The 26203-nt window shown below is 41.8% G+C and overlaps 2 protein-coding genes and 1 pseudogene across 15 annotated transcripts in view; 2 read left to right on the forward strand and 1 right to left on the reverse strand.

Annotated features, from left to right (window-relative positions):
• DNAJC5B (DnaJ heat shock protein family (Hsp40) member C5 beta) overlaps positions 1 to 12242 on the reverse strand; it is an 82245-nt gene extending 70003 nt beyond the window's left edge. Inside the window, exon 1 of one of the 2 annotated variants that reach the window (XM_029222508.1) lies at positions 12141 to 12242. The gene's annotated coding sequence lies outside the window, so the exon portion shown is untranslated. The remainder of the gene's footprint in view (positions 1 to 12140) is intronic. The other variant, XM_029222507.1, reaches the window with a different exon arrangement.
• Positions 1 to 26203, forward strand: part of PDE7A (phosphodiesterase 7A) — a 380288-nt gene that overhangs the window by 93988 nt on the left and 260097 nt on the right. The window lies entirely within an intron of this gene.
• On the forward strand, positions 21991 to 22720 carry LOC114895268 (annotated as a pseudogene).

The raw sequence follows: 26203 nt of genomic DNA on the forward strand, positions 1-26203 counted from the left end.
GGGGAACCCTAATCCTTTCACCATTCTCCACCAGTCTCCTCCTAAACTCCTACCTCACTTCCATCAAAAGACATTATGTCCTACACAGGAAAAAATATATAGAGTACTCTTGTTAACAAAGTATTTTCACATAGGTTCATTTGACCTACACAGCAACTGGGACAGGTAGGCAGGGAAAGTGTTCTTACTCCCATTTTACAAACCAAGAAACTCCTCTGGGCCTCAGACAGTTATGAACAGAGCCTGGGTAGGAGCACAGGTCTCCCAGTTACAAGAATCCCAAGTCAGGCAGTGAAGTAGATATTTGTCCAAGGGCACCAAGGAATCCTTGGCAGCCAGGACGAGCACCCATGTCTCTGAGTACCTTCCACATTCTGTTTCCACCTCTAGAGTGTGCTGCCTTCTCAACAATGGCTCTGTTGCTCCCAAAGCACCTGAAGTTCATTTACCCTTTATGTTTAAAATTTTTTTAAGTAAAGTGATCTTGAAAACAATGAGCAGTTTTATTTTACTTTATTTTGAGAGTTGTTCCCACCAATGATTGTTTCTCTGTTAAGTATTTATCTGATGGTGTTCTCCGAGCCTTGGCTGACACAAGCCCAGTTGCCCTCAGCTCCTGTCGTCAGGTTCACAGGCTCTGGAAACAACACCAGCAATGAGATGTAGGGAGCCAGACCAGAGATCTAATCTAGAAACATCATCCCATGGAGCCCGAATGCATGCCTGTTGACCTGCCATGGAGAATCCTCTGGGTAGATCCACACAAACTTACAGTCGAGCTGAGTTTCTGTGAACGCATGATATAATCCAAAGCCACTTCTATTGGGAATGGGGGCCAGAGTGAGTCATTCACTGCAATTCCAGGCAGGTAGGAGTCTCAGCTCTTTCCAGGGCCTTCCGGTGAAGCGTGAGACCAAAAGGAATCTGCTTCTGTTAATAAGAAGGGTCCACCCTATCCCAGTTTCTCTAGCAACACCTTGCTTTGTTTGTGCTGCACCTACATCATTGTACATTATTGTATACGGAGGCAGACGTGCAAAAGGGGTGCCGACGTCCCTTGTCATCTGGTGCAGCCTGCGTATCTGCCCCTCGGACACCGCCTTGGAGATACACTGTTCTTCAGCCTGCCTCCGCTGGTTGGGACTGGCAGGCTGCCCTATCCCCAGCCCATCAGAACTGGTATCTGTGGGCAACCCCAGAAGCACTGGACTGGGAGGCGGATGGCTTGGCTCCTAAATGTGAACTTGGGTAAGACGCACGCCCCCGGGTCTCCAATCCCTCCTCTCTAGGACAAGAGGTTTGCCGTGGCCCAGCTAACTCGGCAGTACTGGCAGGACTGCTTATGTTGTCACGACAAAGGGGATTCCCAAGAAGCAACCCAGACAGCGCTACAGGGAGAGGGGACAGAGGAGTCTCCTCTACACGAGATTGATTTAGGGGCTCCCAGTAAGTTTACCACTGGACAGCATTTCCTGGAAGTGCTGGTGAAGGTAGAAAGTGAGGGGCAGCAACACGTCAGGCCGTGAGGGGCAAAGCAAATGAAGGGAAAGCCCAGGCCTATTCCGTAGGTGAGTCAGCAGATGGCACACACCTGTAGAATTATTGATTCATGCGTATTTTATGCTGGCTTTATGGGCAGATTGGGGGAAGGAGTAGAACAGGATTGGATTGGCCCATGGGGACATTTAAGGCAATGGAGGGTACTCTTGGTGGTTCTGAGGACAGTAGTTTAAGAGAGATGTCTCACAGTCCTGGCCCTTGGCAGCCCATGGTGACCTGTCAGCCGTCTCCCTACCACAGCAGGGGGTGGGGTGGGGAGAACACAGGGTCATTGTGAACGTTAAATAATATAATCTGTACAAAGCACAAGCATGAAACTTCCAGTGAAGAGTAGCATCTGTTAATGTTCTGTGGAGGACCTCAAAGGTAAAGGAAAGCAGAGCCCTCCTAGCAGCTCCACGTTGCACTCAAGTCTGACATGTACAGACCTGTGAAGACAAAAATGGGACCCCTCCCCACTGCTGCCCAGAGCTTCTACCAATAGCAAATACCTTCAGACCTGCCCCACCCCAAGCCTCAGGACCAGGGGGAATGCAGCACCAGCACTGAGGGGCAGGGGCCACACAGCTTAAGAATTCAGATGGAGTCATTTAGACCTAGGTTAGAATGCTGGTTCTGCCATTTACTAGCTGTGCCACCTTAGACAAGTTACTTCAGCTCTCTGAACCTCAGGTTCCTCATCTCTAAAATGTACAAACATTTATTGAATAAACATCTATTGAGCAAATGGGAATAAGCCTACTTTCCATATGGGTCTTTGTGGCAATTAAATGAGAAAATTCCTGAGCCTATTGGTGACATGATAGGTATGATGGTTAATTTTATGTGTCAACTTGACTGGGCCATGGATTGTCTAGATATTTGGTCAAACATTATTCTGAATGTGTCTGTGAGGGTGTTTTTGGATGAGATTAACATTTGAATCAATAGACTGAGGAAAACAGATTGCTCTCCCCATGCGGGTGGGCCAATCCAACCACTTGAAGACATGAATAAAACAAAAGGGCTGACCCTCCCGCAAGTAAGAGGAAATTTCCTCCTGCCAGACTGCCTTGGGCTGGGACATCAGTTTTTTTCCTGCCTTCAGACTTTAACTGAAACTTTGGCATTTCCTGGGTCTCTAGACTGCTGGTATTTGGACTCCTGGGTCTCCAAAATGCTGAATGTGGGTCTTGGGACTTGTCAGCCTCTGTAATTGCATGAGCCAAGTCCTTATAATAAATAATATACAGATAGATAGATAGATATCTTTCCTATTGGTTCTGTTTAACTGGATAACCCTAATACAGCAGGTGCCCCCCCCAAAAAAAGGTTGTTTTTATGATTTCTATTTCTGTTATTTCAGAATTTGGCAAGAAATGTTGCCTATACATAAAGCTGAGTAAATTTATGTTGTTTAAGGGACAGGGGAAATGCCAGGAGGGTTTAAATAGCACTTGTTATTCATGTGCTGTTCATAAGATGTAATTTGATCATCTAAAACAAGCACTTATAACAACACGTGTGTATGTGTATATCAAGATACTACACACACATTATGTATTATAGTATATATTATATACGTGTATATATTTTATGTTCATTATTTATTAAATTATATATGTAATTTGGACAATATTATTACCTTAAACTCTGGGAAAAACATTTTAGATTTGAATTGATAATTGTTTTCTGTTTGTATGGCTTTCTAAAATTAAAAAATTATATAATTTAGGGCTTCCCTGGTGGCGCAGTGGTTGAGAGTCCGCCTGCCAATGCAGGGGACACGGGTTCGTGCCCGGGTCCGGGAAGATCCCACATGCCGCAGAGCGGCTGGGCCCGTGAGCCATGGCCGCTGAGCATGCGCGTCCAGAGCCTGTGCTCCGCAACGGGAGAGGCCACAACAGTGAGAGGCCCGCGTACCGCAAAAAAAAAAAAAAAAAAAATTATATAATTTATACTAATATAATATTGGTACTGAGGAATCTTAACTAAGATGAAATCATTGAACTGCAAACTTGACTTTCATCTAAAGAGGGTAAAGAAAGCCCTCAATGGCTTCCTCTCTCTGCAGCTTGCATAGGTAGTGAAGGACCCCAGAAAAAGACAAGCAGGGACCTAGAGAAAACTGTCACAGCGAGATTCGAGGCACGGGGGAGAGGACACTGGTGGCCAAGGAAGATGGACCAAGTCCACTTTGGCTGGTCAGGCTGCAGATGTGCTGCTTCCTGATGACATGAGGGACCTTAAAATGATTCATAAGGAGAGGAAAGATGCAGAGGAAACTCAGTGTTCAGTGACTTTGTTCCAGGTGGGAATAAAGGTCACAGGGCTCCAGGGGGTATTTTAATCTCCTCTTGTAAGGCTATAGCTGAGACAGGAAGATGTAGGAAGCAGACAGCTAGTTCGGGATGGTGTCAAAGGACATTTTTTGGTTTTCTGATGATGACCAGACAATAGGACACCCTGTAAGGAATGCCAGGAAGCCTTTGAGGGCCGTCAATGACCTGGCAGGCAGGAGACCTGTCTCCTAATTAAGGCTTTCCACTGAAATCCAAGTTGGGGAGGAAGAAAGGGTCTGGTTACAGTTTACACTATGAAGGGCAATAGAGGATAAAATGCCCAACAATTCTTTGAAAAAAAATGGGAAGGAAGACTATCAAGAATAATACTTATAGGCACAGATGTCTGTTCATCAGGATTTATTAAATACCTGTGTGCCCTGGGGACTCTAGCAAATGAATGAGATCCAAGGCCTGTATCCACTGCAGTGTCCTCTAAAAGCAAAGTGTCTGAAGAGGCCTTGACCAGCCTTGTTGAAAATGTCAGCTCTGAGAAGAAAAATCCCTGTTACTCTGAGCTGAACTCTGATTGGCAATGGGGCTCTGACATTTTAGAGTTTATGATACCCTTGGTGCGGCTGTATAAACACAGGATTTTCAAAGTACATTTCACAAATTTAGAGAGGATCGTCCGATCTTTTGCTCAAGGAATATGAATCTGATAAGCCAAGCTGATGCTGCCATCACAGATGACTCCACGATGAAAGAAAATTAAGGGTGTGCTAAATTCGTGTGGCTGCAGAGGGAGTTCTCTTACTTCAGATTTGAAAAGAGCTGTGTGAAAAGGTGGAAGGGGAGAGTGGCCCAGTGTGGGACCATGAGTGGTTTAAAGCAGCCAGCACATCACGAGCTGAGGGTGGTGGACAAGGAAAAGGACAGGCAAGAGCACTTTAAGACCAAGTTTGACTTCAGTGTTAATCAACAGGGGGTTTGTGAGATCACTGCAGGAGCACAGCCATCGTAGACATTGAAGAGAATGAAGCAGAGCTCCCCAAGCTGGTATAAAAATGGTTTAACAATATACAGTTTCCCAGTTTAAAAAAAGTAGGGCATATGTGTAGTAATCTCATTTTAAAAAGTGGATCTATGTGTGTGGATATATACATACATACACAGAAAGCATGTGCATAATACATACTCAGACACATTTGTGTATGCAGAGAACATTTCTGGAGAGATGTAAAACTTGCAGAAGCTCCATGGAGGAAAAGTACTGGGGACTGAGGTGGGAGGGAGAATCGTTTTTCATAGCATAACATTTTGCACTGTTTAATATAACTTTTTGATTAAAACACTCCTTTTTTTTTTTTTTAATTAAACTATGTTTGGGGCAGAATCACCAGTGCTGAGAGGAGCCCACTGCTTTGAGCAGCTGTGCGCTGTCAGCCTTCAACACCCCACGTCAGTGGCGTTGCCTTCTAGTCTGTCTGCGATCAGTGTTTCCCTTTCTGGCCATCCTGCACACCATTTTCAGTTTTCCCTTTCAGAAATGTAGGTTTACGTAAGCCAAGAAATCCTTGTTGTCTCCTGTTCCCTACAGGATCAAGTCCAGTCTCCTCCATGTGAGGCATTATCATTAAGTGATACTGCAACTAGTACAGTATCATTTCTGGGCCTGTATGGCCGACTTCCTTCACTTCCCCTCCTCCATTTGATCCATGTGTGGTCAACCAGCCAGGCCTCATCAGTTCTCCTTTCTAAAGCTCCCTGAACTCTACTGCCTTCCTCTCTTCCCACTGTCACTAATCTAGAACAAGTTCAACACATCCTTGTTTTACCTGGCCAGCCTCCTAACTGATAGCCCTTTCTTCAGTCTCTCTCCACTCCCATCTGTTCTCTGGACACTACATTCTTTTAAAATGCAAGTAGTGTCCTATCACTGCCCTGCTTATAACCCTTTAAAGTGGTCCACTGATCGTAAGCTGAAATCCCCACTCCTTATCGGGGCCAGCCTCTGCATCTTTCTCCAGGGCCATGTCCTCCCAACCCCTTCCTCTCAACTCAGACTCTATTTCCACCAACTTCTGTGCACTGGTCAGTTCCTTGAGCACCATGTCCTGTTTCCTCTGAGCCTTTGACATGCTAGTCCCTGTCTTAAAACAGTCTTCTATTCCCTTCTCACTGGTCTTTCAACCACACCTGGTTCACTCCTTCAGCATAAAGGGTCATAAATAATAAGAGTGTCGTGAGAAGATCATAAATGACGGAGGAAGAAAGTGGTCAGCCCTTTGAGAAGGAATCCTGCAGGAGTTCAACTGTCAGAAGAGACCTGCATGAGAAAGACCACAGCAGCAGGAAAGTGCTGGACAGCCTGGAGAATGAGAAATAGAGGGATGCGTCTGGTGCATCTGGTGGGGAGGACTGGGTGAATGGGTGGCAGAGGAGAGGAGTGGCCACACGAGGCTAGAGACTGTGAGGGACCTTGAAAGTCAATATAAGGAGTTCAGTCCTCATTTTTTCTTTTCTTTTTTTTTTTTTTTTTTTTTTTTTTACGCGGGCCTCTCCCCACTGTGGCCTCTCCCGTTGCGGAGCACAGGCTCCGGACACGCAGGCTCAGCGGCCATGGCTCACGGGCCCATCCGCTCCACGGCATGTAGGATCTTCCCAGACCGGGGCACGAACCCGTGTCCCCTGCATCGGCAGGCGGACTCCCAACCACTGCGCCACCAGGGAAGCCCCAGTCCTCATTTTTTTTAAACAATGGGGAAACTTGAACTGTTTTAAAACTGGCAAGTGACAAACTCTAGTATTTATTTTAGAAAGATGTGACCAACAGAGTGCAGAGGAATGAAGTTGGGGAGATGAGTGATCCTAGGGAAACATGATGAGAGCCTGGCCCAGGGCAGCAGTGGGCAGAACTGGCAGGAAGTGATGGATTCAAAAGAGATGTGGAGCTATAACCTCCTGGGCCTGCTGACCAAACGCCAGGGAGGAGAGAACTGGGAATCATGGAGGACTCGAGATTCTAGCCAGAATAGCTGGGAATATGGTGAGGTCATTGGCGGAGACCGGCATCACAGAAGGAGATCAGATTTGGAGGAAGATAATGAATTAGATTTAGAGCATGTTGACTTAGGGTGTAAGGTCAGGAAGCCCACACATCCATAATTAAAATCAGACACAACCCTGGTTATAGCATGTAGGGCCTCTTACAGAAACCACCTGTTAGGGTGGGCTTCATCCTTCCTGGCAGCATGTTTCTATGACTCCAGTTTTCCCAATCCCAAAGAAGCCATGTGAATTGTTTGCATTGTATGCAAAGGAGTTGTAAAAGCACAGGGAGAAAGGAGATAAGGTCTGTGAGTGGGACAAGACCCATTGTGTTGGGGCCAAAATTTGCACCAGAAAATTGTTTTCCTCCTCAAGCTTGTGTCAGTCACTCTTGTGTTTCTCTTCAAGATTCCTCCCAAGTCCTAATTCTGCTGTGATGAGCAACCAAAACACTGGAGACAGCTTTGCTTCTGCCCTGCACTGAGCCCCTGGGACGCTTTGAAGTCCACGAGAATATTTTTCACATAGTTACGCAGTTCCTTCTTTGCATCTGAACTCTTCACACGTGTATATCTTGTCTCCTCACCTAAATCCTTAATTCTTAAAGAGCCCAATTTATGCCAAACATTTTATTTTGTTATTGCCACAGTGCCTGGTACATCTTAAGTTTTCAAAAACTACAAATTCGATTGAAACTGACACTGAATTCATTTGGGGTCGGAAGGAGAAAGATAACCACTGTCTTGAAAGGACAGGATACAAGAGGCAATATGTTGGTTATATGAGTCAGTTCCTAACATACAAAGAACGTTCTAACATGAAAGGAGTGCTTTCCCTTCTACTAATAAAAATGACTTTGCCTTCTAAATATGCTTGAAAGGAGCAGAAGAATACTGGCGTTCTAACTGCCAAGGGATCTTTTCAACTGGCTAAAAAGTCTGTTTTTCTTGGACCACCTTTTGTTTATAAGCAGTATTGGTAAGATAAGTATAGAACTTGTCTTTTACAGTTAGTTATACTAAGTTGTACTAGACAGTGCTCAAATGGCAAGACTGAGAATTAAGTCTTTCACTTCCTTTCAGTTCTTTTTAGTTAGAGGTCTACTTGTGTGGCCATCATGATGTTGGGCGAATTAAAAGAAGGGTATTCATGGCTCAGCCCATGACATAATTCCCTGGGCAGAAGAGGTGAGGCAACCTCCAGTATTGCCAGTGGCCAGCTTGTGCACTTGTCATGATGCAGGATGATGTTTGTTGGGGAGGTGGAGAGAAGACGTAGGAAGCTGGTTTTGTGTTATTACTTGACCAGTACCAATAGGCCTCTGATCACAGCACCCTCTCCAGCTGTCCTGCTACCAGCGCCTGGCACTCTACTATCAGCACCACTATTTAGTGGAACCTCCCATTACGATCACCCTTCACCCTACACAGGGGCACTGGAACAATGGGACCTAACACTCACAGCTTTCAGCAGGGGGCACAGTTATGAGTAGGAAAGGAAATGGCTCAAAAGTGGATCCAAGTCTTGGGAGCAGCACAGAGCACGCCTCTGGAGGTCTGCAGAGACGAGGGCGAAAGGCCCTGGGGTGCTTCTTCACACTCCTGCCAAAGGCTAGATTCCCTCTCCTTTTAGAGCATACCCTTCCCCTTCTGAGGTTCCCCCAAGTGTGAGGTAAACAGCAGGAGAGCTCCTTCTTGGCCTTGGTGGCAGCAACGCCTGTTGGCTCTGGGCCACATTCCTTTCCAGACTTCACAGACCTCCGGTCACAAAGGGCTCATTGCACAATTCTTAGGAAAGTGGGCATGGGGGCTGGGCCGAGATGAAGGGGCGTGTCCGGCATGTGTCAGAGATCCAGGTGTAGCTGTTTGCCAGGGCACCCCGGGTGGTGGCAGCAAGAGAGAAGATCAAATGTCTCGGGATCTCTGGTGAGGTGGCTTTTACTTTTTTTTTTCCCTCCCACGGCTGTTAATAAGGCTTGTGAGGATGCATCTTCTCAGGTGGAAAACACTTCAGAAGTACACTTGGCCTACCTGTGTTTCAGCTTACTGGAGAGAGTTGAGAATTCAAAACCCACAATGAAGAATCTGAAACTAAAGCTCCTTTTATCCCTCCATTTTTCATAGTCAGCCTTCTGCGGTTTTATGTGGTAGTACGTGCAAGATTACTCAATATATTACACAACTTTTGAAATTAATATGGAAGCTGAAAGATATTACCACAGCTTTGTTTAAGCCCTATGCCATGATGGAATGTTCTTTCCTGTTGGTAATCATTTCATAATTCTCTTATATTAAAGACAATCTATTTGGAAAACCAGAAACATATGGAAGATCCTTGTAGGATATACACATTTCAGTGGATTAAAAAACAATCTAATGTCCTAGAAAATATTAATCAGACCTTTGGAGCGGATGGCTATGCAAATGAGGTCTACGCTTATATCCAACAATTCTTCATTTTCTTTCAGATTTGGGGACTTCAGGCTGATGTTAATACATTTGCAATGAATTCAATTGGAAAAAGCTCTGAGTATCTCTATCCAGGGGGTGCCTGGGCTCAAACTTACAGATGAATTAGAGATGCAAGACATAGACAGCTCTACATAAAACAAACCCTGGACAAACTTAAGACTGCTCCTAAATTATTGATAACTCTAAATAAAATGTTAATTCGTGGTCTAAGTCGGGAAAGGCTCACATAGGGGACAAATTATGTAATAAAGATAGGTCAGTTACCACAGATGGTGTAAAGCCTCACACCTGCCAGATGAAGTGTTTACTCATATGGGCATTTACAGAGTATACACACGCAAACACATAAACAAAGTGATCTACCTAAACTAGAAAAGGCCACAGGAAGTCTGTATATTTATTATAAAGCAAAAAGCTCATTAATTGTATAAATGCCTCTTTTTATTTTTTTTTGATGGACTGCTACTAAGGCATCAAGGCAGAGTCGCCTGTCGTTTCCCTGGATTCATTTTCATTGTATCCTCAGCCTTTTGGATGGGGTCTTGGGTGCTTTTTCCTGACCTTGATCAAAGCTTGTTTTGTTTGGAGCTGTGAAGGCTGGGAAAGCTTTGGTGAATAGTGTCACCTACCTAGAGTACCTGAATTTACCAATAACCACACCAAAGTGATCAAATGAGATTTCCTTATCTTAGAATATTCTGACTTGGAAATTAAAATAGTTCAAGTCTGAACCAATAAATTCCTTCAGAGTGAATTAGAGGCAGGGAGGACTGAAGAGGTCACCACGCTAAGAGTGAGAGGACTTAAGCTTTAGTCTCAAGCTAGCACTAACTAGCACAGTGGCCTAAGTCAAGACACTTAACCTCTCTGTGCTGGGTTCCTCCTCTGGAAATGAGGACGTTGGAATGGTCGATCTCTTAGCTCTCCTCCAACTCTGAACGCCTGTGGTATGTGACTAACACAATGGTCAGAGAACATGATAGTCAATAAATATAAATGTAGACAAGTTAGGACATTCTGTGTTTTGTGGATATTATTTTAGGTTAAACCTAAACGTAGTTTTCAATGACTATAAAATGAATAAAGTCTAAAAACTGGACCGATGAGCTTTTAATTTCCAAGGACTTCAGAGGTTGGGTCATAATCTAATTGTGAAAATCATAGTGGCTTCTCTAGACGGAAGCTGAATATGTGCTAGAGTCAACGTGCAGGTACATTTTGTCTTTATCTGAACCTCTGAATTTATTTACATGCTTTGGATTATTACTACTTTTATAGAGTGAGTTTTGGCCTCGCGGCTGAGATATACTTATTCCCAATGGGTTGGAGGCTAAAGAGTGTTAAAATTGTGTCTTGTGGATAGACACTGGGTCTTCCCCACCTTGTCTATTGCTCTTGGGGTCCTCTGTGGGCAGCTGATCTACCTGTGAGAACACTGGACTGCTGCTTCCACTGGGGAGCATGGCAGTAAACTTGGGTCTTGCAGGCGAATCTCAGCGTGCCTGCCTGAGCAGTCCTGTACTTGGCTCTGGGGTCGCAGTGCGCTCAGGGAGGCCAGTGCCGATGAGTCAGGGCCTGGCACCCACCCCCGCGCTCCGCCCTACTGGTAAACAGAGCAGCTATTTGCCGTCATTCAGAGCCTCTCAGGGCCTTGAGACTCCAGCAAGAAACAAATATTTTAGAAGCCAAAACCCTAAGGCAAGGTAAAGAAAACAGAACTGTCCGCATCCCCAGCGATGACTTCACTGGTGCGAGTTCTTTAGGGGGAGGAGCTGTAGGTGGTTTCAACCGAACTGTTTTACTTACTTCTCAACCAGAAGGCCCTTCTCTTTCACTGTTTATAGGGGGTGGCCTTTTGCCTTTCAAGCCTTGAAATTTCAAAACCAGACTTTAGAATCAGTATCGGTTGCTAACCCATTAATAAGTTTTTTCTCTTCATTTTATTATATTACTTTTGTTTGCATTTTATACTATCTTCTATTAAAATACTTCTTTCGGTTAACTTATTTTAAAATATATATATATATATATTTTTTTCTAATTTAGTTATTTATTTATTTTTGGCTGTGTTGGGTCTTCGTTTCTGTGTGAGGGCTTTCTCTAGTTGTGGCGAGCGGGGGCCACTCTTCATCGCGGTGCGCGGGCCTCTCACTATCGCGGCCTCTCCTGTTGCGGAGCACAGGCTCCAGATGCGCAGGCTCAGTAGTTGTGGCTCATGGGCCTAGTTGCTCCGTGGCATGTGGGATCCTTCCAGACCAGGGCTCGAACCCGTGTCCCCTGCATTAGCAGGCAGATTCTCAACCACTGCACCACCAGGGAAGCCCCAGTTAACTTATTGTTTATTTAGCTTACTCTTCCCTATCATTCTGGGGAGAAGCTGTTACAAGGAAAACACCTATATAAAAGAATAAACATCATTAGGCAACAATTGTAGACTATTTTAGAAAGTAATTTTACACTGACCTCTTGCGGCTCCCTCCTGAGCCTCTTTTGCGCCCCCCAGTGGTGGGGGGAGGACAGTGAGGGGCTAACCGTCTTGGAAATGCCCTGTGGTTCGGCTTCATGGCAGTAAGTCTGGCTGTTGGGAGCATGTGCCCCAGCTCTGCTTCTGGTGGGACCACCTGTGGCCTTTCGTCTGCTCATTTGGATTCTTTACATTACCCTAAAGTAACTGGTGCATAGTCTCTGTGCTTATGCTGTCATCCCTAAGCCCGGAGACACGCCCATCTTGTGGTCCTCTCCTCGTGTTCCTTTAGACACAGTAATTTCTCTTCTGAGCTCAGCAGATGTCACGTACCTGAACCGGAGTCATGGCTGGCTGATTCCTTCTAGCTCCATCAGGTAGCGTCCACCTCTAATACATCAGTAGCCAAACCTCCTGTTACCTTCTGCTTCTCAGCCAGGGTTGAGCCTGGGCTGGATATTGTGATGTCACAGAGTAGAATCCTTGCTCCTCCCAAAGGCCCAGCTAAGACCCTCCAGCTGCAACACTTCCTCTCCTGCCCATGGCAGGAGGTTGGGAAGGTCCACCCCCAATTTCTAAACTGGCCCACGGAATTATAGAATCTTACTGCGGGTAGAGACACGGGAGACCTCGTGACTAAATTCCGGTCTGACTCCCTTATTTTGCAGCTGGGAAACTGAGGCTGGGGGGGTTGAGTGGCAGAGTTAAATCTCAAGCCCAGGTGCCTTCAGTGTCGCCCCTCTCACCCTTCTGCACACACTGTATTCACCCCGGGCTCCACTCTCTGGATTTTGTCAGCATCTGATAAGCAGCTCATGGGATGATTCTTACCTGAATCCACCCACAAAAAGACACCATTCGAATAACTTGCATTATGGAAAGAGAACAGTGTCTCATGAAAATCATTAGCTTTTCCAACAATCTATATGTGCCAGAAATAGCAACTTCTCGTCCTAGCCTGAACTCAGAAGTCCTGAGCTACCAGACCAGTCCTAGATTAACAAGTGAGTTCTGGGTAACCGATGTTTTCAGTGAGATTTGATGGTCAGGAGCAAAGCTCAGCCCCAAAGCCCAAGATTAGTGTTGCTGCAGTGCCAAATCAGGTTCTAGTGTTTGCTGAGGAGGGAACGGGAAGGGACAAGCAGTAAAGAAATAGATTCTCACTGGAATTTAGTTCTTTCCTCTTTCATACCCTTCACTTTTTCTAGATACTGTCCCCATGTGGTATTTTAAAATTATCTGCATTGCATGAGACAACATGTATCTGTGAAGCCAGAGTTGTGCTTTTGGAATCTCTCAAGAGGGGAATATATATTGCACTTATATAATACCAGCAACTAGCGTTTTATGTCGTGCTTTAGCATTTACAAGCCACTCTCACATATATCATTTCGCTTAATCTTCACAGCTCAGTGAGGTAAATAGTGTATTATTTTTAGGACAATTTTATGGGTAAGCAAATTATAGCTTAGAGAGGTTGTGACTTGCGCAAGATCACAAAGCTAATTAAATGGAAAGGGTAACATTAACTACAAACCAGATCTTCCAACCAAGCGTTTTGCCCACCACCCGTGTCCCCAAAGGGTGGGAAGAATCGTGCTTTGGTCCCTGAACACACCTGAAGGCAATTGCATTAAGCAGTCCTTTGAGTAACAAGGAAGAAAGTATTCCCATGGATCATAAATACCACTTTGCTAACCTCCTAAATGTCTTCATAAAAACTTAGAGAAATTGTTAATTTCAAACTTTAAAATAATATAATCATTGCCCTTCCACCAGACAGTTTCACATCTGTGAATTCTCGTAAGGGAATCATCATGGATATGAACAATATTTAGCTCAAGAGGTTCTTTGAGGGAGTTCCCTGGCGGTCCAGCGGTTAGGACTCTGCGCTTTCACTGCCGAGGGTGCAGGTTCAGTCCCTGGTCAGGGAACTAAGAATCCCACAGGCCACACAGCCTGGCCAAAAAAAAAGGAGGTTCTTTGAAGCATTGTTTATAACAGAAAACAAATTAAAAGCTCAACACTAGAAAAGTGGTAAAAAGGATTATGTTTAACTCATGAAAATAGTATTGTAGGTGAGGTTTTCCCGATCTTTAATCATTCATGTGCCATCTTTGGAATATTGCCATCTGTGCTAATATCTACTTAACATCTTCCTTTAAATTAACTCACATGTTTTACTGAGATAAGAATATTTAAAGGTAACTTTTTATCACTACATAAGTGGAAGTACAGTATAATTACCTTCAGTACCAGATAGTTATAAAAACAAATATAAAGAAAACATAGTAAGGCTATTAATGCATTGACTTGGTCCTAAAACCTAGCAAAAAAACCCAAAAAAACACCAACTGATTTAACCAAATCACAATTAATACCCTTTATTTCTGTCACACACCTAACCTTTCTGTACTAAAAATCTCTTTTCTCACTGATGTACAGAAGGCCCAGTAAGAAAAATGAAGTACAGGTCTGATTCCAAAGCGCAGTTATGCATATTTATACATACCTTGCATACTAAATAACCGCTAACTTCCAAAAGTGGCCTTTGCTGTACCTCAGAAAAGAGCACAGCTGTCACGTTGACAGTCAGCTGGCACAGCGGTCAGAGGGCCAGTGCTCGTAATTGCACTAGCTCTCTGTGCAGTTTTCACTCGCAGTTCTCAGAAGCTGTGCCCGGGGAGCATTTTAGAAATCTAAAATTTTTTGGTTGTTGCTGTTAATTGGGGGTTGGAAGTACTACTGCCTTTGTTGGGGAGGAGCCGGAGGTGTTAGACAGCTGCAATGCCAGGCATGTTCTCACCAGGAATTGTGACCAGGAATTGACCGGTAATTAATTCCAAGTGACTTCAAATGTCTTTCAGAAAATCCAAGCTGGTGAAAAGTCTACTGAGCCAGACCTAAAGAGTACTATATTCATAATTACCTAATCCAGACCTAAATCCATTTCACACGTAAATGCAACCTTTTTGCCCAGCTTTAATATATGCTAAATATATATATATATATATATATATATATATATGCTGATTTTTCCAGAAATGCAGCTACTTTGTACATCAGGGAAGACCGTTGTTTATTGTGTTCAGAATTCTACCAAAAGTTGTTCACAATTTTGGAAAATCAGTGTCGCCAATGGCCATGCAGCTCACAGTGTTTGAGTCGCCATGAAACTCACCTGTGTCTATCTACACTCCCAGCTTCATATTCTCAGTGAATCTCCCATTATGTCCATCATGGTAGTACATCCATCATTAAGACCAACCACTTAATTCACTGAAATGTATATTCTTTTATACAAATTATTCTCTCTTGTTTCCCCTTTTTATCTAGGGTAGGGCATTATATTGACTTTTATTAAATTACGTGGATAGGTAGGCTATCTCTGACTGTCATTTTGGGATTGGACAAGGTGAGTTAAAACTTTGTCATTGAAAGGGACCGCTGGCACTGATAGGGTGAGCTCGTCACTCCCACACTCGTCAAGTCCAAGAAGTTATCTGAAACATTCATGGGCATGACTAAGGGTCACACATTACTGAGGTAATCCACACATTCTTCATAAAGTCGATTATCAAGTTCTACCTTCTTTAGCCTTATTATAAGCAACAGTATCTGCAAAATTACAGGCTCAATGTACTAGTTACATTTTTCAGTTACAAACAAAAAAATGTGACCATTAAAAATGTTTAAAATGTGTTCATGTAGCACCAAAAAATCATTTCATGCATCAACTGTGGCACATATTACATATCATCTTTAGGTAAGACAAGATTCTCCATTTTAATGATATAGAAGAATGCCCACAAGATAGCAGGGAGCAAAAACGATCAGTTGCAAAAAAGTGGGGACCATTTTTAATAAATACACGTATTGGGAGGATTGAAAGAGCTACACCGAAATATTCACAGTGGTTATATGAGAATGGGAGACTGTGTGTGACTCACTTCTTTTGCTTGGCTACCTTTTCTAAATGTTTTAGAATGGACATGTATTGTTCTTAAATTAAAAAAAAATAAAAGGCTATTTGAAATATAAATACTTAGGAGATAACTTTGGAGGGAGATATGGGACATTTATATTCATATATACATCTCTGTACTGTTTGACTTCTTTAACAAGCATTATTACTTTTGCTACTAAAAAATCTAATACAGTAGAAAATAAAACATAAAAATGTTGAAAGGAATACACTTGTAAATATAATGAATGAGTATCAATTTTTTCTCAGTTGAACCAGAAATGTTATAATAGATTTTTATATCACAACTAGCTAAATAAGCTAGTGAGGCCAGTATACAACATGCATCTTTCTTTTTCTTTTTCTTTTCTGGTAGCAAAAATATTCATTACCATATTCTTCCTACCACACAAAGTGGAAAGACCTATAGAGCAAGCAGGGATACATTAGAAGAAACATAAAATGAACCAACAATTTTCCTAATTTCATTAATATTTTTAGTAGTGTCCGTGGATTAAATAAAAATTCCCCAAATTTCTTTTAAAGGTCACCTTGCTTAGAACAGACTGTTCTCGTGGCAGGATATGCAAAGGTGGAGCTCCCTTTTCCCAAAGTGATCTTTCTTCAGCTATCATCTCAGAAAAAAAAATAATAATAATAATTTTAAAAATTAGGTCCTCACTTGTGTTTTATCTTGGCTGAGCATATACTTAATACTTTACGTTCTGCAGATGTATGGGTTATATCCCTTCTCCTGTAGCATAGGCTTCTGTGATGAAACATCACACCTGTGGAAGAGGTGGGCAAAGCCTCACAGCGGGGCCCACAGAGGTTTCCGTCCCTCTAACAGTGGGATGAGGGAAGCCTGCAGTGAGGGGATACCTTCATGAGCAGGCATTTTCAGGCTAAATGAATGTTATAGACGCTTGGAAGTCAGAGCTCAAAGGTTTTTGCTCAGTTGTGGAGGGGAATTTTGTGGAAAAAAATATTAATTTTGTCAACACTTAAATCCACTTCAAGCCAGAATTTCTCAGATTGTGCTTTATAGATCACCTATACCAGAATCTTAAAAAAAATTAATGCAGGTTCCCATACAACTCCCAGAATTTAGTGCCACTGAATCTCAGGGGCTGGGTTAGGGACCTCTGTTTAGGCAAACCCTCCAAGGGCTTCTGCTGCACAGAAATATTTAAGAAGAACTGCTGTAGGTCAAAGGCTCCCACATTTTAGAGCAGAACATCAGAGGGTCTTGAGGGCTTACAAAAACACAGATCATTGGCCCTACCCTAAAGATTCTGGTTCTGGGGCCTGAGGGAGGCCCAAGACTTTATATTTTTAACAAGTTCCCAGATGATGAAGGGGCTGACGGTCAGGACTACACTTTGAGAATCCCTGTGCTCTGCCCAAGAAAGTAGGAAATTCTAAAGGCACTTTCAAAGACCTAGGAATTGCGGTTTGGGACCTTGAGTCTTTACCTCTTAAAGACTCAGAAAAGGATTTGTATACCAAAATTTGTTTATTTTATTTCGTTTAATTAGAATTTTTTCCACAAATCATTTTAATTTTCCCACTAAAATGCTTGCAGTTTTCATCCATCCATTCAGGATTCTCCAAGGTTAAACAAAATCACTTTTCCTTTATTTTGTACCTGTTATATGTGAAAATGTTGTAGGTGAATACAACTGATCTCTGACTTCAAAGACGCCTGCCTTAATTTGATTTCGATGACCTGTTGAACACCAGTGTTAGCACACAACAGTCACCAGGAGCTAAAGCTACAAAATGGGTAAGGGATGTGACCAGACTGTGTGCTAGAGATTTTAATTAAGCCTTAGTGACTTCGAAGCTAGACTTTTCTTTAAAGGATGTTATGAGAATTCAACATAATCTTGAAAAAGTAAATCTAAATCCAGGCCTTTTTCCAAGCCAAAGTACTTATACTTATTAGCAATGTAAGCATGGCTGGAGGATGAGAAAGATATATGTTGTTAGTGTTTACCCCCAGGAGACCCACCTCATGTGCTCATAAACATCATCATATTTTCTCTAAACAAAGACAGTACTTTACACCTCAACATAATTCATTTTTACGTAGTGCTAATGACATTAGTAAAAGAAAATGTCAGCCAAGCTGCAATAAAACATTTCCACACTAATAAAGTACTGTAGTTGAGTCAAACGCTTTAAAATTACTGGCTTTGAAAGGTTAAAATAATAAGTGATCACAGATCCAAGAAATACAATGCTCATGTCATTAGCAGAGACATTTTCTACCAGATCATAATTAAAGTCTCAGGGACTTTAGATCCTGTAAGATCCTGTAAGGTGATCCTTATAGGACCACCTTTGCTAGGTGGCTCCTCTCTGAAGAACAGAAAGTTATATACAGGACCAATAATGCAATCATCTTAGGAAATTTTTAAAATTTTATATTTTCCTTTGTAATGTATTTGTTACATTACATGTACACATGTATGTCCAAATTATTCCATTTGGACATAACGACCTGGTCTTTTTTTTTTTTTTTCTTAAATATTTATTTATTTGGCTGCACTGGGTCTTAGCTGTGGCTCCGGGCTCCTTAGTTGTGGCATGCGAACTCTTAGTTGCAGCATGCATGTGGGATCTGATTCCCTGACCAGGGATCGAACCCAAGCCCCCTGCATTGGGAGGTGGAGTCATCCACCGCACCACCAGGGAAGTCCCATGACCCGGTCTTTTGGAAATGCTTTAAACCAAACATAACACACACTGTGAAGATCTACATTCCCAAAGACTGGAGCTGATATTGGTCTAATTTTCCCAGCAAGCCACCTTTTCAGAAAATTTTTTACTTCTTACACCCATGACAGAAGCAGACACAATCATGTCTCAGGAGTTAAGGGAACATATATATCATTTATTGAGCTTTGTGATTAGGTACTTGACATACATTATATTTTGTCCTCACCACTCTCTTGTGAGGTAGGTATATTATTATCGCCATTTAATCTGTAAGGACATAGTTCAGAGAAGTAAAATTCTCCTTGAGCTTCGTAGTAGTGAATGGAGACAAGATTGAACCTGAGGAACATCTGACCCCAGAGGTTGTGTGCTCTCTCCCCTCTGGATCATCCTAACATGAGCTATATTACTTACACCTTACACCTTCTTCTACACTGGAGAAGGTAGTATGTTAGGGCTTAAAAGCTGAGCTAGAGTTCCCAGGAGAAGCACAAATAAACAAGAGGCAGTAAAAGGTCTGAACAAAGACCTTTGGTATCAACTCTTTCTGTTAACAAAAACATGAGAGCAAGATTTGCTTCAAATAATCCAAAGTTAGTGGTTACACACGTGTACTTTGTGCCAAGAAATTGTTCCTAGGTCAGTTAAAATTTTGGAACTGAACTGTTTCTAGTTCACTTGAAATTTTGTAAATTATATATTAAATGCATTAAGGGAACGAATTATTTAGCAAAAATATGAAGTCAATCCCTTTGTTGAAAGAAAGAATATTTACATCCTAGTTTACCTCCTTCGTAAAGTTGGGATTTCCACTTCATAATTCATCCACTTCCACAAATGTTAATTTCAAACCTGTGGTACACAAGGCACCGTGCCAGGTGCTACAGGGGATGAGTTGAACAAAGACATTGTCCTCAGAGCTTAGAGCCTAATGGTGCATAAGTTAAATAGCAAAAAAATAATTCTACCAGAAAGCAATGTATAAGTATCGTAAGAGAATTATTATCAAAGTGCCATGAGATATTAAAGGAGAGAGAACCAACATCTAGGTCTGGCAGTCAGGGAAAGCTTCATGAAGTGGAAGGCATATGAAATGACTGAAAGGATGGGTACTTTTTTGATAAGTAAGATGAGAGAGGTGAGAAGGAATTTCTGAGTACAGCTGGGTTAGAGCTTATCAATTATCAATAATTCTAATCAAGTCAAATTCTTAGTGCTATAAAATGCAATCAGGATATGCATTTATTTGTAATCCACTCCAAAGGCTTTGAGAGAACACGATTAAACCACACATATAGCAGGATAGTTAAAGATTATATGGGAATGCCTATACTTTCTGCTTAATTTTTCTATAAACCTAACACTGATCAAAAAAATTAAAGTCTATTATTTTTAAAAATAAAGGTAGATTCTGTTATACTACAGTTAAATTTTTGTTTTGTTTTGTTTTGTTTTAAGGAAAAATCCTCAACACTTGCATGCCTGACATTGTCACAGGTGGCTTCCATTATCTTATGGATGATCCAATCCAACACTCCATCCTCCTCAACTTCAGGGTTCTTCAGCTCAACTTTGCTGGCTGAAGTCCATGGAGTCCCCCAGATCTTATTATCACCCAGTTCTAAATTTTTTAATTCCAGTCTCTCTCTGATCATCTCCTCCTGTCGTTCCAAACCGACCGCTTCCTATTAAACTGCTCTTTGAAACTCACAGAAGCCTACATTCCACTGACCATACCAATTTTCCCAGTTTACCCTGTTGAGTTTAGGATGCCATCATCCCACCAGCCACCCTCTTGTGCACACCTCAGGTGCTTTGCTCCAGTGTCCTGCTGAGCTCTTCCAGTAACAGCTCAACCCTTGGTAAATCTGCCTCTTCTCCCCTTTCTTTACCCCCAATAGTTATCCCAGCTGAAGAAACTCATAACACCATGCAGACTGCTCCCACTAAAAATGGTCTGCAATCTCAATCATGCCCTCAGCACAAGGCAGCTCTTCCACTGTCCACTGAACAGTCATTGTCAACCTTCTTCAATCTCCTGAAGCCCTCTGTCTGACCTATTTCCCTCTCACTCTTAGCAGTGAGACTTATCTCCTCTGCAAAGAACTGAGAAGTCATCGTGTTATTTCTCCCAACTCGAGCCCCACACCACTCTGAACGCATCCACATCTGTACCCTCTCTTAACCCTTCCTTCAGCTCAGTTGAAAACGCATCCCTCCTCCAGACCAACGCTAATACCTCTCTTTGTGCCCTGAGCCCTATTCAGGCTCTCAGGGGCTACTTTAAGGAACTTGCTCCTTTAATTATCCCCTTTAGCTAATTTTTACCTCTCTCTCTCTCTCTCTCTCTCTCTCTGTCTCTCTCTCTCTCTCTCTTTGCTGACTCTCTCTTCTCAGCATAAGAACATTCTCAAGTCTCTTCTATTTATAAAAACACAAACCCTCCCTTAAATCCAGACCCTTTCCCCGACACAGCTACTTTCAGTTCTCTTTCCTCCTTTTCCAAACCAAGCTAATGGAAAGAATAATCTATGTTACCTTTCAAGCCACAGTACCAATGTCCAAAGCAAGACAAGGAGGATACAAAAGTACCCAGGCTTGATATTGTGTTATACATAATGACTCCCTTCATGACGTCACTCCCAAATTCTCCTAGGACTTCCTTCAAGCTAGTGGACAAGCTACTCATGTCCCTGCCTGAAAGACTGTTTACAGTATTTTCACATGATTTTTCTCATTCTAATGCCATTGCCAGGACATCTGGTAGGAGAGTATGTGCAGTCAGAGTCAGATGGACATGGACTCCTGTTTACCCCCCATCTGTGTTTCTGTCTTACCTCAGTTTGGGCATCACAGAGATATAAATGTTCAGCAGTTTCCCCCTCCTCATGAGATCTTAGTATAATCTGCGTGTTCCCTTGAAACCCACTGAACTCACAACGTTTTATATCTAATGCGCTACCTCTGATTACCTTCTCTTTCCCTTTCGAACGGATTCCCCTCTGTATTTCTGCTCTGCTTAATACCCAGGTGGCATTCAGAAATCTAAAGGAACTTACCTCCACAGTGACCTAATCTTTCCTCTGGTGGTTAAACTTCTATCCAAGTTTAACTACTACTTGATCCCAAGATTATATCGATAGGAAACACCTAAGGGCTAATAACAGCTTTTTAGGAGAAGAAAGAACGAAAAGACTACCATGTAAATCAAGACACCAATTGAACATGTTCCAATTTAAGAGACATTTAAATGTGGAAAGAGTAGCTGCTTTTTGGAATATAGAAAATCCAGTATTTGTTTTCACTTCTTACTGTGCAAGACACTATGAAGGGATATAAAGTGATACAGAGCCGGTCACATATGGTACCTGCCCAAAGAACTCCCCGACTGAATAGGGAGATAGAAATCACATACAATTCAAATGCAAGCCAACTATTCCAGCTGAGTTGTTAAGATCACCGTTTTTGGAGTTAAATCCTGTCCTTGAAGCTACTATGTTCCAGAAAGGGGAGGTGCATAACAAACCATCAGGATTCTGGGGCATGATAAAGAGTGTTACCACTTCAGTACCAGGAAGTGAAAATCTTACTCTTATTCAACAGGAAGTGGATGCTTTGGAAGAACTAAGCAGGCAGCTTTTTCTGGAAGCAGCTGATCTCTATGCTACCAAGGAGAGAATAGAATACTCCCAAAACTTTCAAGGGGAAATATTTTAATTTTCTGGGTTACTTGTTCTCTATTTACTATGTTTGGAAAATTTTCATGGCAACCATTAATATCGTTTTTGACTGAGTTGGGAAAACTGATCCAGTCACAAGAGGCATTGAGATCACTGTGAGTTATCTGGGGATCCCATTTGATGTGAAGTTCTGGTCCCAGCACATTTCCTTCATTCTGATTGGAATAATCATTGTCACGCCTATTAGAGGGGTGCTGATCGCTCTTACCAAGTTCTTCTATGCCATATCCAGCAGTAAGTCCTCCAATGTCATTGTCCTGCTATTAGCACAGGTAATGGGCACGTACTTCGTCTCCTCTGTGCTGCTGATCCGAATGAGCATGCCTCTGGAGTACCGCACCATAGTCACCGAAGTTCTTGGAGAGCTGCAGTTCAACTTCTATCACTGTTGGTTTGATGTCATCTTCCTGGTCAGTGCTCTCTCCAGAATACTCTTCCTGTATTTGGCTCATAGACAGGCACCAGAGAAGCATATGGCACCTTGAACTCATGCCTCTTACAGACTGCTACAGGCCAGTGTTGTCAGAATTTGGATATAAAAGGGAAAAAATGGAGGGGACCAGGGCCTAACATTTTTTTAAACAAACAAAATGCTGTGGTAGCATATTCTACCTCCAGCTTACACCTTCCTCCTCAGATGATACTGTGATCATGAGTAGCATCAGCTAGAAATGAGAGAGAGTAATAACTCAAGCTAGTACTCAGCCAAGAGCACCCTGTTTGGGTTTGAGGCTGGTACAGTTTGCTGGGTGGTGGGGCTGAAAAGAGCCAAGAAACTAAGGGGAGAAAATACGCTGGAATTCTGGGGCAAGAGAGATCTAAGGTAGCTGGGCCACATGAGCTTCCGTTTAAGTCAAAGATCACATGGAGAAGGTTATGACGTTCCCTTGAGATTGACTCTCATTAAAATCAGAGATTGTTAACAACAACAACAAAAAAAGAACTCAGTTAAATCCTGAGTTCAAATCTTTGCCCAGTTTCCTCATCTATAAAGTGGGAATAATGATACCTGCTTTGTAGGAGTGCTGCAAAGAAGAAATGAAATGGATGGCGAATGTAGAGTTTAGCATGGATGAAGCATATTGGAAGTTCTCAAGGATAAGTCAGTGGGATTTGGGTTATTATTAGCTTTATCATTATTATGGAGGGATAAACCAGATATGGTATGGATTTAAAGGAAGAAGAGCTCACATATGCTCGGGAGACTCAAGAAAGATCATTCAGTAGGTGGGCTTTGAAGAGCCTTGGAGAATGTGTGATATTTCTTTAGGACAATATGGAGGAGCTGTATCTCTCGGCAATCCTGGCATAGGGACCCAGAGCCTGCCCGTGTAACCACCTTAAGAGTCATGGGCAGAGATGAAACTTTGTATATGTTAAAATTTACAATACTTGTTTATGATTGTACCTGGTCTATTCATTTATTTAATAAATTCCTATTTATATCTTTGATTTGAAACATGCGATACTTGTTAAAGTGCTATAATATCCATAGTAGTCCAAAAAGCAAGTAAAGGGTATTCTGAATAAGTGCTATTGTAAAGTAATTTCAGAAGAGCATACTTGTTATTAATGACAGGCAGTGTATTATGTACCCCTTGGCTTGTCATCCTGTCTGTGGAGTACATGTTGTAAAGGAAGAAAAGTAGGTAATTATATTTCACATGAACATCAAATTGAGTGTTCCTTCCTTGTAGTTTTGTAAAGTAGAATTGTGGCAAGATTGTCCCTAGTTAATGCCAGGAAAAGTGAAAAATAAATGTCTTTTTAAAAATGTCTCATATAAACAAGTAAAACCTGTTAAAGTGGTTTGCAATCATTAAACATAGGTCAGTTCCCATTAAAACAAACTCCATGGATAAATCTGAATTATTTTATGTTGGTATTTTGTTATATCAAATATTGCTTAGCATGAAATTAAATATATAAAGTTTGCATTGGAGCAAAATAAATGTCAAAATTATTATTAATTTATCCATTGTTGGCAGAGTCAAATTATTTTGCAATAAAAGAGTTTTAATTCTTCCTATATTCATCTTAATGGGTGCAAGTTTATGGCTCAAAAAATGAATAAGTGAATTTTTAATGTTTTTATATAAATAGAGAAGTTAATTTTTATCTCAGATGCCTATTTTAATAATTGCCTTCAAGATACTAGAAAACTGCAGTTGAGATTTTGTTATAATTTGTGTGTTCTTCATAAAAACTATCTAACAGGTTCTAAAAATATCCATAAATAGATAGATAAATAAATAAACAAGAACAAAAACATTATCTAAGCGGTTCTAAGATTCATTAACATTCTATATCTCAGTCTCATTCCCAAGGAATTTCTTTGTAATAGGACCTTGTTTGGAACTATAGTTATTGTCTGGGTTTTAATAGTATCACTAATTATTAAAGTTTGATAAAAAATTCTGGACTCTAGTCATTTGAGGACATTTCTGATATACCTTGTGGATGTGATGTTTTGAATACTCTAACCTGATTTTGGAAATAGAGCTGATGGTTGTCTAGAGAAGTACTACAACTTTCTCCTCCACCTACTCTCTCACCTTTAGTAGGCTCAGATCCCATCTAGAGCCATTCCTCAGTTCTTTGGGAACCTTTGCCGGATGTATTAATCAAGTTTTGCCATGTACCAAAAAATTCTCAGTGGTTCACGATAACAAAACTTTTACATCTTGCCTACAGGTTGGCTGCGCAGCTGTGGCAGCCGTACTCTGAGCTGTGAGTCAGGTTCAGGTATGTTCTGTGGGTCCTTCATTCTGGGATACCATAATCCTAGATTATTTGGGACACCACATACCATAGTGGAACAGAGACAGGCTTCCAAAAATAAATAGCCCATTGCAGAAGGGGAAGCAGTCACAGATCTGTAGCAATTCTAAAATCTCACTGGGCAAACATTGCCAAGTTCCCAACCTGGAGGTAGGGAATGTTCCTTGCTCAGGCTCCAGTTCTCTTCCCTGGGAATAGCTCTTCTCTCCATTGTTCTCATGGCTCTTGGCCCCACCTTGGGGGAGGTAGTTTTCCATTACCCCTTTTGGTCACGTCTGAAGAAGTATATGTCCTCCCTGGCAGCTGAGCAGCTTCCTCATCCTACTATCTGCCTGTAGAATGTTGGGGACCCTAAGGTCTTTTTTTTTAAATAAAATCTTAATTGAGAATAGTTTTAGATTTACACAAAAGTTGCTGAGAGAGTACAGAGTTCCCATAGACCCAACACCATGTTTCTCTTATTAGTAACATCTTACAGTAATACGGTACATTTGTCACAATTAATGAACCAATAATGATACATTATTATTATCCTAAGATCTTTCATTATGGCTCAAAGAGTCACAATCTCATTTAGGAAAAAAAACAAAAAAATCAGTCTTTTTTAATCCCAGCAAGGCTGCTTTGGGACTTAAATGTCTCTCAGAAACTATTAAAATTTTTTGTGTGTGAATTCAAGTTAGCTCCATGAGACAACAGCCATATCCACATCATTTTCAAGTCATGCCTCCCTCTCTCTAGACTTAAATACAGGTAGTTTGAGTTTATCGAGTTTTGTGAAACCTAGTCCTTATTTCTTTTCTACAAGTTATTTTGTCCAGATGAAAGAATTTACTGGGTGCCACCTTAATCCATTCAAAGGTCTTACAAAGAGTACGATGGTGACTTTTATTTGCTCCTTGTCCTGAGACTGGGTCTTATTCATATCTTAATCAGCCTTTGTGGCTTTAAACATTTCTCAATTTTTCTTGTTCTATTTGGAGATGAGACACAGTTCTATTTTAAAATTTGCAAGTCTTGGAATTTATGGAGTCACTCTTCACTCTTTCATTCCTGCTTGCAAGCAGGTCAGTTCCTTCTTGAAAGACCTTATGAAAAGCAGCAACCGTATCTTGAAATCTCTTCACCCAAAACCACGCATTCATGAGTTATATTTTCTGCCTTCAGGTTATCTCAGGTGACAGTTC

Source organism: Monodon monoceros, unplaced genomic scaffold, assembly GCF_005190385.1.
Source record: "Monodon monoceros isolate NGI ecotype Baffin Bay Population unplaced genomic scaffold, NGI_Narwhal_1 Super_Scaffold_14, whole genome shotgun sequence".
In the NCBI taxonomy this organism is placed as follows: Eukaryota; Metazoa; Chordata; class Mammalia; order Artiodactyla; family Monodontidae; genus Monodon; species Monodon monoceros.